Consider the following 9,660-nt stretch of genomic DNA (forward strand, 5'->3'; position numbering starts at 1 on the left):
ATCACTGTCTATCACTGAATTATTTACCTTACAGAAACAAGAAAGGTTTTCTTACAGCGTCAGTCTGAGGAAACAGCAAAGAGAATAATGACAGCAACAGTAACAACCATAACAACAGCAGTAGCAACAACAGCAACACTATTCAGATGCTCCTCATTGGGTAGGGCTGACCCTGGCTTCCTTGAATCTATGACAAACTCTCGTTGGCCCTCTGGACTATTTCTGAAATGTACCTTTCCAATTTTATCTCATATTACTCCGCATGATCAGTTAAACTGGCTTACTCTCCATCCCCTTTTCTTTCTCATCCTATCAATCCCTGAACCTTTGCCTACCATGGACTTCATCCACTCTCACTTTCTATGTGTTGTAATACTTCGAAGGTTGAACCCAAAGGCAACCTCCATCTGGGATCCTTTCCTGACTTATCTAGGTGAAGTAATCACTCCCTCTTTCAATTTTTCCCCCCATAGGACTTTGCTTTGAACTTAACTAACTTTTCCTTTTACTCATCTTATTCCATCAGAGAGATAGGACAGGGACTGGATCTATGATTTCTTTATTATTAGTAAACTGCAGAAGATGAAACTCCCTTTACCAATGTAGTCCAGTAATTTCTCTGCAATTTATAATCTTAAAGAGCTGACTAGAGCACTGAGAGGTTAAGTAAATTTCCTGTGGATGCAAAGGCAATTTATGTCAGAAACAGTACTTGAATCCAGGTCTTACTGGCTCTGAGTCTGGTTTTCTGTTACATCACAATGCTTCTTACTTTTTTGTGACAGTTAATAATCACATAACTCCCTCTTTCCAGTTTTCTGTTATTTTCTTGAAACAGGGTCTGTGACATATTTCTCTTTGCCTTGCCAGAATCTAATATAGTGCCCTGCTCATAGTAGGCACATGACAAATGTGTATTGTTTGTTGAATTAATGACATAAAGATTTAAAAATTCTAATGATTCTGTGGTCTTGCAATGACTACCTGCCCTAGATACTGGGTAGTACTGAAGAAGAGGAAGACAATGAGTGGAGAGATAAGGAATATAGTTAAATAGCTGCCAAATTTACTGAATGTGTAGTACAAACTTTGACAGTATGGGCATCTAAAAGCCCTAGAAAGCATGGTCCCTGTCTATGAAGAATTCATAGCCTTATGTTAAGACTGAAAAAATCATGTGAGTGCAGGTGAGAAAAGGTAGCAAGGGAAAATAGAAGGAGTAGCACCTGTATAAAACAGATTCTTTCCCAGTGCCCAGCTTGCTTTCTAGGTTCAGTTACCATTCTTGCTCCTTTCTTCTCCCCTTTCTATATGAGTTGGGCTCAACTGAGAAAATTAATCAAGTCATCTCACCCCATTTCAAGTACATGATAAAGTGTTGGTACCTAACAAGGAGGAAAACAAGCAAATGATCTCAATTGTAGGCTCAATCACAGGCTTTAGACTAAGTAGACAAAATTGTCAAATGAACCAGAAGGACATTGACTGGAAATATGTTTGGATTGGCATCAGGATACCTGTTCAGACCTAAGAATTTGAAGAAAACCCATGAAAATGTTGCAGAAAAAAATATGGAGGAGGGACCATTTTAGGGGGTAAGGAGGAAAAAGGAGAGTGCCTTAACATTGGATTTGGCCTTGACCTTGAGAACTTCAGAGGATTTGGGACTTTTCATTTTACCATCAGTCTCCTAGCATTATCCCCCTAGGACATCAGTAGCTAATAGGAGCATCTGCATGAGTAGCCACGAATTGACAAGATGCAATGTGGTAAGACAGATTCAAAGTTCCATGAAGACTCTAGCAGAAATTACACCATGCCTAATGAGAACGTCTTGAATCTCTGATGAAGGGGAGAAAAACAATTGATCTCAATTGTAGGTTCAATCAATCATAGGCTTAAGAATGAGAGAATCATTATTGAATGAGCCAAAGGGATATTGACAGGAAATATAGTTTATTTGTAAAATAAGAGTAATAGTCCTAGACATTATTACTGAGGTCTCACAAAGCATAATTAATCTCCACAGCCTTCTTATTATTAAATTTACTGGTTTATTCTCCATTTCCATATTTCTTGATCCTTGTAGCATTTAGTATTATTGGTTATCCATCCTGTACTTAAAACCTTTGTCTACCTTAGTCCAATTTCTTTTAATGTCTACTTAGTGGACAAATAAATTCTCTTTGGTGTTATTCCTGTTGATGAATCCATGACCATTCTGAACATCAAACCATTTGACAGTGCCCAGAACTTTGGTTACCAGCACTGGTTTGTCTGCCTGGATGGTTTTTCTTCTTCTCCAAGTGTCTGCTTTTTCCTTCCTTGGTGGTTTCTTCCTCCTTCACTCTAAGCATGGGTAGTTCTTCAGACCCTAGCCCTCCATCTTTAATTCTTCTTTCTTTACATAATTATTCCCCTTTTGAGATGACCTTTCATATTGTGTATGTCTGTAGTAATTTACATGTCGTCTCTCTCATTAAAATATAAACTCCTTGAGGGCAGGAACTGCTTTTGCTTTTCTTTACATCATTAACACCAATGCCTGACATGTAGCAAGTACTTAATAAATGCTAGTTGATTAATTGTCTTAAAAGAACATGATACTTCAGAAAGACAGGTAAACCACAGAGTGACAGATAATAGATAGATAAATAGAGATAATAGAGAGAGATAGACTGAACCTTTATTGAATACTTGCTATATGTTAAGCAATGGGGATACCAATAAAATCAAGAAAAGTAGTACATTCCCTCAAAGACTTTACATTCTAATAGGCAAAGACAATATATAAAAAGAAGCTGGATGATGTTTGATAATGCAGAAAGTGGGTAGAGGCCTGGATCCTAGAAAGATACAGTAAAAATTAACTATGAGCTGAAGAATGCAAGGGCAGAATCCAGTTTGTCAGTAGGGAAGTAGTGTATGTGATGGTCCTGGTAAAGGCACTAATGGTGAGGAGGAGACTGGGAAGTGACTTCATATGATTTCAGCTCTTATCTCTATATTGATGATTTAGGCCTCAGTAAAGCCAAACCTATCATCTTATCCAAACCTCCAATCTTAATGAATGTCTTCACTTGAATTTTCTTCTATTCACCATTTCAAACTCAAATTTTAAAAGAATTTATTTTGTGTAATAAATCATTAGTTTCGTTGGTGGAAGGAACACTTGGGAGGAATCTATCAGTAAAGGTTGGCACCTGCTCTTCAAATTATGGTCTTAGAAAGAACTTTCCTAGGGTTAAGTGTTGTTGTTGGGTTTCAATCATGTCCAACTCTTCATGACCACTTGTGGGGTTTTCTTTGCAAAGATACTGGAGTGGTTCCTCATCTTTCACAGAGGAGGAAACTGAAGCAAAATATGAACTCAGGATCATATAAATCAGGATCACATGTTAAAGACTGGATCTGAACCATGTCTTCTGAACTCTGAGATCATCTCTTTCCAAACTCCATGCTATTGACTTTGTCAATATACAATTGCAAACTCATCATTTTGTTTCTGAAATTAACTTCTCAATTACTCTCTACTAATGTTGCCACAAATACTTTAAATTTGCAATCATTAAATCTTGCAAGTTCTTCTTTTAAAATTAACAGAGATATTGTAGAGTTCAGGTATGAGTTAGATTAGATGACCTCTGAGATGCCTTATCACTCTGAGAGTTTGTGATCCTCTCTCTCATAATGAATTTTCCCTCCATGATCCCATTATTTTCACTTCAGTCTAAAGCATGATCTCACCAACTTGCAAAGGAGTTTATCCATAGACTACTAGTTTACCTCTCTGCCTATAATCTATCAGTCTTTTCCCGTCCACCCTCTATAACATATATATATATGTATATGTATATATATGTGTGTGTGTATATATATATATATATATATATATATATATATATATATATGGTAGAGCATCTTCCTTAAAGTTCATTTTTGTTACATCACTTATAGATTCAAAAACCTTCAGTTACTTCTCATGGAATACCATATTGAGTCTAAACTCCTTTTTCTGGATTCCAAAAAACCTTTCAGGCTTGTTTACTTCCATTTGCTTGGCAGAAAGAACCACCTCACAAAATATGGTCTTAATCTCCTTGAAATTCCAGATCATGTATATTAAGTAATGTGCTATTTGCCTTTAAATCATAGATTGTTCACTAATCATTTCATTTGTGTGAATCTTTTTTTCCCTCCCAACTAGATGATCTCCTTCTCAAGAGCAGGGATCATGTCTTACACTTGTTTTTTGTTACCCACAATGACCAGTGTAGGATTGAGCACTTGGTAGGGGCTAAATATTTGTGGACTGATTGATATAGAGATTCTGTATAAATGTATAGAAATATATGCACATGCAGCTTCTCTCTGTATTGTAATGACTTTTAAATCACAATGTAATGTCTTTTATACTACAGAAATAAAACTCATATATTTTATTATCTAAAAACAGCAATGGAATTAGAGAAGGGTTGAGGGATAAAGGAAAGTAATAATTGTTATTGGCTTTAGCAATTGAATCCAGCTTGGAAAGTGTTTCCTATACAATACACACATTCATCAGAAGAATCTCATTTGTATTCCATATAAATCTTAGCTCATTCACAGTATGAACCTATGTTCTGAAAGCTGCAGCCAAGAAATATGCTATAGACCTGACGACTGAGTCTAATTGTGTCAGACCCTGGGGTAGTCACTTTACAACACTCTTTCCTCCATCCTACTAAGTTGATGGGGATACTTTATTACTGAGCCAAGAAAGTTATGAGCAAACCCAAACCATTATGAGATAGGATAGCTACAACATATGTCGAGTGCCTCTCGTGCATTTCTGAAGCAAAGCATTTATTTTTCATTGAAGGTAATCCTTGCAAATGTGACTTTAGCCAACAATAATATGACTAGAGATTCTGTGAACTCTCTTGTCAATAGATTTCATTTTGAACCACTTATATGACAATCTCCAATATTGAAGAATGGATGGAGCAGACACCAAATAAGAACTTGTTTACTTCCATTTGTCTTGGCAGAAAGAACCACAAGGGGAAAGTAAAACTGATTTTTTCCCCTTGATACCCAAGTCAAAATAATTTATTAAGAACCTCAACGCTGACACTAAATATTAAAAAAAACACATAAAGAATATTCTATTTATAAAAAATGAACAAGTACTCAGATAATGTACTGTAGTTGAAAGCATAAAACATAGCTAAGATTAATTGGAACATGTCTATATAGTTCAAGAATTTGCCATTTTGGTTTATAGTCAATTAACATCATTGTTAACTACATGACTAGTCCTGAGTCTACAGAGGAACCCTTTTTATAACTGAGCTATAAGATTATAGGATCATAGGTTTAGATCCAGGAAAGACTGTAAGAAGTCATTAAATCATTTTATAGAAAAGAAACTGATTGAGCAATTAAGTGACTTGCTCAAGGTCACACAGCAAGGAAGTATCTGAGGTGAAATTTCTTCCTGATTCCAAGTCTAGTATTCTGTCTTCTACTTGTTTGTGTTTCAAACATTCCTCGACTTCAATTAAAGAATTGTCTATACAGTTATATAGCCTAATATCCCACCTAGTTCATAAGTAGGTGATAATCCCCCAACATTGGGGATAAGTAATTATCTCCCTGTATCTGGATAAAACTAGGCACAGGTATCTTCTGTGTGTTATTTTCCTTCCCATCCATCCATTCATTTATCTATTTTTTCATTTGTTCATTAATCCATTTTTATTTATTCATTTATTTGTTTGTTTATTTTTGGCCACTAGTACATTGGATATAGCTTTGGGTCTAGAGGAAAATCTGAGTTCAAATCTGTTTCAGTTGTTTACTGCATTCAAATCCGGTCTCTGTCATTTACTAGCTGTGTGACCTATGTTATGTTACTTAAACTCTGTTTGCCTCAGTTGTAAAATGGGGATAATGATAGCATCTACCTCTCAGGGTTGTTTTGAGGATCAAGTGAGATAATATTTGTAATATATTTAGCATGTGTCTAGCACGTAGTAGGCACTATATAAATCCTAGCTATTATATTAGCTGTACTAATGTCATTTCTGATTTATATTGTGGTTTAAGTAGTTGAGGGAGAGCCCAAAATTTTTGTTACTTTTTTTTTTAACAAAATCTGATTTGAACATCTTTACTAGATGTTCACTCTCTGGATTCTTACATGAGATCAACTTTCTGGATTCTTTGACTGGCACAGGTGTAGAAAACGGGCAGAAGTGCAGAAGGTAGAAGTATCAGATTTTATATTTAGAAGTTGACTAGACCATCCTCCCTCATTTTATAGATGGAGAAACTGAGGGCTAGAGAAGGTTACTGACTTGCCAAGGGTCATATAGATAGTAAACAGTAGATATGAGATTTGAACCTAAGGTCTCGGAGAGTCCAAATTAAGCACTCTTATAAGTGTTTGTCCATAAGAGGAGTCCCCAGGTAAAAGAATTGGTAGGCAGAGAAATAGAATAACTGGCAGCCCTTCTTCCTACTGTGATTAAATTTTCTGTGTTTTCATTCCTGAACTTCATTTCCTGGTTGTGCTCAAGTGATCATTTTATCTTAACTTCTGCTTCCACTTTTAAGTAGCTCCATCTAGGCATGATGCATTATCCAGAAAGACATACCCTTGTTTGATCAGTATCTAATGTTATAGTCACAGTTTCATTTTTTTAATTTATTTTTTAACCACTACTGAATACTTTTGATTACTACTGGTTCATATTTTGATTTTTTTCTATCCCTTAAGATTGTAAAACTTTTGTTACTCTAACTGAATTTTACTATTATTTTGTCTACTTCTATATAGTTCCCCTTGGGTAATTTAATTATAATACTAACCAAATACATCCTGATCTCCACTTAATATACTTTCAGTCTTTGTATCTTTGGTTTGGTTGTTTATTTTGGGGGGGAAGGGGAGAGGGAGGAGGAGCAGGGTTTGGATTTATGATTTCATTGGTATGAGGAAGCAAGGAGGAAAAGAAAGAAGGAAAGGAGGAAAGGAGAAAAAAAAGAGGGAAGGATGGAGGGAGGGAAGAAGGGAGGAAAAAAGAGGAAGCAAGAGTTGATCAAACATTTACTATGAACAATGCACTGTGCTAAGCTGGGGATACAAATATGAGCAAAAAGAAAAAAAAACCCTCCCTTGAGAAACTTCTAACGGAGGGAGAAGATAACACACCAGAAAACTGAAAAGGAATGGGAGAGGAGGGAACTGAAACTGAGTGGTGATGTGGGGGATATTTTGAAGTCCATAAGGTCAGGAAAAAAAAAATCAGGAGGGCAATGGAGGCAGGCCAGCTTGGGTCCCTTCACAGAATGGAGGCTACAGGAGGAATTCACCAATGAGAGAAGAGGAGAAGAGTGGAAGCCTCTAGGTAGTGAGCACATAAAGCTCTGGGCCTAAAGTCAGGAAAACCTGAGTTCAAATCTAGCCTCAGATATTTACTAATTGTATGGCCCTGGGCAAACCACTTAGCCTCCGTCTGCCTCAGTTTCCACAACTGTAAAATGAGGATTACAATAGTGTCCATCTCACAGATTTGTCATGGTGATCAAATGAGATAATATTTGCAAACATTTAGCACCTACATCATAACAGGAACTCATAAATACGATTTCCTTCTCCTACAGGGTGGGGGTGGGGGGAGAGGAGGATATTCTATGAAAAGGCAGGTTGCATGGAAGGTAGATCCAGTAAGGAAAGGAGGCCCCAGGTGCTGAAGGAAGATCCAGGAAGAAATAAGCAGTAGAGTCATGATTCAGTGAAAGAACTCCAATGTGGGAAACTTCCACTACCCGTCATACAAATAGGCAACTCATTTGGGACAAATTGTCTTAGAGATTGGCCTAGACCACTGAGAAATTGAGTAACTTGCCCTTGTCCACAGTGATACATTTAAAATATGCCAGATATAAACTTGAAATCATCAAGTCTTCCAAGACTCCAATGTCACATGACCACCTCTCATCTTTGATAGATAGAGGGAATGATGTCTTAAAGATGAAGCATTTCCTCATCTGGGAGTTCCCTAAATCCCCATTAACTTCTCTGCCTCTTATAGTTTTAGAGAGTTCCCTGGGACGCCGAGAGGTTAAGTGATTTGCTTAGTCAAGGTAAAGTGACTTTCCAGGGTCACACATCTCAACAACAACAACAACAACAAACAAGGTTAAAGTGCTGGTCAGGAAGGTTTAGATTCAGATTTCCTACCTGGCGTTTAATAGCTTCCTTCAAGACAGATATCCATTCTTCTTTCTTCAGAAGGACCTCCTGATCCTTCCAGCTTCTAGAGCCTTCCCCTTTCAGATGAATGCCCACACAATTTACTTTGCATGCATCTTGCATGTTCCTAGTGATGTTCATGTTTATGTCCCCCCCTGGAGAAGGTGATGACCTTCCGGGAGGGGCTGCTTTTACTTTTCTTTTGTACTCTCCATGCTTGGCACAGTGCCTGGCACCATGGTATTTAGGAAAGCCCTGACTGACCGAGCATCATGATACAGGGGAAAAAGTACTGAAGTCAGAGTACCAAGGTTCCAATTCACCTCTCTGTTGGTTACTTCCTGTGTCACCTTGGAAAAATAGTTTAATTTCCTGCTCCTGGTTTTCTCATTTGTAAAATGAAGGCATTGGAGTAAATAGCCTCCAATGTCCCTTCCAGGTCTAGGTCTCTTTATGATTCGCTCCCTGATTCTCAGTTTTCTCACATGTAAAATTGGGATAAACACACCTCCTACCTCTTAGGGCTGTTGTGAGGGATAATAAGCAAGGAGTTTTGTAAATCTTAGGGGACAGATCAAAATGAGTCAGCATTATTATTATTATTTGAGGAACTCCCTTCACTAACACGAAAAACAGCTCTTCTGTAACTTAATTGACAGTCCTTAAGAGTTGTTGTAGCCCCCTAAAATATTACCATATGATCTTTTGGGTGACAAACCTCCTCGAGGTCCTGGGGAGTAGCTTTGTACATTGATTCCCTGTGGGGAGCAAGAATTGAATGCCTCTAATCCTGTCTGAATATGTGAGTTTTCTGCAGAACTGAGGTGGCCAAGGTGCTTCAAATCATCCATTGCTTCAGATGCCTGGAATAAAATATAGCACCCGCCTCTTCCCCCCTCCACCCTCTGCCTTTCCTTTATAAATGATCATATTTTCTTTTTGGCATTAGGTAGAAAAATATATAAATCAGAAGCTTGAAATATGCACACAGACTTTTGGAAGCCATAAAAAAATTGGGATTTACCCAGTTTGCATCTAATAAAATAAAACAGCAACCTGTTTGACAGAAAGTGAACTCATTGAGGGGACTGGCAGTGCCAAGCTGTGCCATACACAGTACACATTCAGTGTCTGGGCCATGTTGACACATTGCAATAAACGGGGCACTGCCACTGACTAAAATGGATGACTTTCAAAAATATATTTTTCCAAGACTCCTGGATTAATGGCTTTTCTGAGCGAGGCTCATTCATTCTAGGAAAGCAGAGATAGCTCCTAGCAAACACATTTATGAAGGCACATCTATTGACATATGGGTACTGCCAGGAAGAGTGACTGGAGAGAGAGAGAGAGAGAGAGAGAGAGAGAGAGAGAGAGAGAGAGAGAGAGAGAGAGAGAGAGAGAGAGAGAGAGAG

The sequence above is a fragment of the Petaurus breviceps genome, unplaced genomic scaffold, assembly GCF_028583685.1.
Source record: "Petaurus breviceps papuanus isolate PSGF00001 unplaced genomic scaffold, PetGlider_PUasm1.0 90734, whole genome shotgun sequence".
Lineage (NCBI taxonomy): Eukaryota > Metazoa > Chordata > Mammalia > Diprotodontia > Petauridae > Petaurus > Petaurus breviceps.